The sequence below is a fragment of the Pinus tabuliformis genome, chromosome 1_2, assembly GCF_031772625.1.
Source record: "Pinus tabuliformis cultivar Carrire ecotype Pingquan chromosome 1_2, CPIR1, whole genome shotgun sequence".
In the NCBI taxonomy this organism is placed as follows: domain Eukaryota; kingdom Viridiplantae; phylum Streptophyta; class Pinopsida; order Pinales; family Pinaceae; genus Pinus; species Pinus tabuliformis.
This window is the reverse complement of record NC_142298.1, coordinates 91,004,874-91,007,296: the sequence shown is the minus strand read 5'-3', so window position 1 is coordinate 91,007,296 and position 2,423 is coordinate 91,004,874.

The following is a 2,423-nucleotide window of genomic DNA, read 5'->3' as shown; positions in this document are numbered from 1 at the left end:
CTACGAGGACTATGGGTCTGCGAACCCAATTTTGAACCTCAGCTCCCGAAATCTCCCTCTTTTGTACCAGATCACTGGACTGTTGGTTTTATAATATACGAGTAGATGACATTGTTAAAAAAAAAAAAAAGAGAACAACCACGTGGAGGATGGTATATCAAGAATGAAAAACAATAGACGTTCGTATGTAACTTATATTCGTTGGATACATAAAATGAAAGGTGAACATATAACATACTTTACGAGATATAAACATTAAGAGAAAAACCATGTGAATAATGACATACTAAGATTGACAAATAATGAATTAATAATTAGTTAACCGTATTCCAGTTTGTTAGTTAAATATTACATTATTTACATCGAACAAATAAGATAAATGGATAATAATTCAATTATTAATTTACATTATAATGTTTATTCTTAAACTACTCCTACCAAGGATTATAAAGTGGATAAATATTGTTTGGAGTGTGTTATTATGAGTTTTTCTATTGAAAATAGCAATAAGAAATGTTAAAAATGGCATCTAGAAATTCCAATTTAAATTGTTTTTGAATTAAATTGTAATTATATTCTCATAGCAACTTGTAATAGTTAATTAAATTAAATTGACATAATTGACCTAGGAAATTCGAGTTGGAAGTCTATACAGAGTCATATAGAGTGATCCATAAATTGTAGGGGCCCGGGTTGAGTTCTTTTGTGCTATAATTAGGTAACTCAGTCTAACTGAGTTATAGTCAATTAAACTAGTTCTAATTGTTGGAGGAACTAGTAGGAGGTCTAGCAGTGGGAACGACCATCAGTGCATCCGTACCACACAAGTTAAGTGAAGATTCACTCAAAAATAACTCATTCATGTCAGTTTAGAGGAAGATCCAGTTGAGATTAGAGTTCAAAGACATTGTACTATCAATTGTATAATTTTCCAAGTTGTACAGATAGTGCATGCAATTAGTTGAGGGCATATGGATGGATGGCACTATTATGGAGAGTGGATTTCCCAATTAAACATGGGATAATTCTCTCAAGAATTGCGCAAGGAAGTAGGGGCTTGGCAGACAACATATTTGGCTAAGTGTTGGCTTGAGCTGGTTTATGAAGTAGAAAGTTAGATTGTACTAATGCAGGAATTGTTAAGGATGAGTAAGCATTGTATTTTCTTCTCAAATCGTCTAGTTAATGCAATATAGATAGTCGGGGTTTTTAGAAGTTGTTTTCCCCAGAGAAATATTGTGTTATGTGCGATTGATATTCTTCCTTTTCTGTTTATTGTTTTCATCGATTAATTTTGGTTTCCGCTGAAGGGTATAGTAGATTCCTGTCTTTTGTTTTAGAATATCACATAAGTCGTTGAATCTACAAGTAAAAATATACATGGTATCGGAGCTAAAGACAATATAGAAGAGGAGAATTTGAGTTTTTTGTGCAAGTGAAATCAAATTTGCAAGCTCATACTTCGAAGTAAGCAATATGTCATTCGATGGCCTGAGACTTAAGTATGTCCTATGGGGCATCTCAAATTACATAGATTGGAAGAACAGGATGGAGGCAATGCTGGAAGACAATGGCCTCAAGGAATTCATAGATGCTAAAGATCTGGTTGAATGGAGAAAGTTTGTGGCAAAAGCGAGAAGGATTATCCTGGAAGGAGTTTGAGACCACATTGTTTTGAGCCTCGATGGTAAGGACACTCCATATGCAATATGGAAGGAATTGACGGACCTGTTTCAAAATAGAAGGGACCATAGGAAGTTGACACTGAAGGACAAACTCAAAAAGATGAAGATGGAGAAGGGAAACTCAATTCCGAAATACTTGACCAAGTTCACCAATTGTCAGGAAGAGCTTGGAAGTGTCGGGATTACTGTTTCCGAAGATGATATGGTGAGCCTAGCATTTCTAGGACTTCCCAAGAGATGGCACAGTGACTAGGACTCTATTAATGGGAGGGAGAAGCTACCAGCTTGGGAGCGGTTGTGGTCCGACCTGGTACAAGACGAGTTTCAATGGAACACCAGAGATGGGACATGTTCCAAAGAAGTGGAAAAGGACTTTACATTAGTCATGAAAGAAAATAAATCCAAGGGAAAGAAGTCACAAGGTGAGGAGGGCAGAAAGAAGAAGGACTTGTCGAAAGTCAAGTGTTTTCACTGTCACAAGTACAGGCACTTTGCCACAAATTTCCCACAAAAGAAAGCAAGCAAGAAGGAGCATGTAGTTGCTGTTAATCACACATGGGAAACATAGAATAGGAAAGATAAATCATGTGAGTACATTTTTTTATTAACATCAGATATACATTTATAGTACAATATGTGACTCTTGGGTTTCAGATCCCAAGGTCTCTTGGACTACTTTTGTCCATTCGACTTCCACACTAACCCATTTAGGATTAGGTGTCCAACATTCCCCCCCTT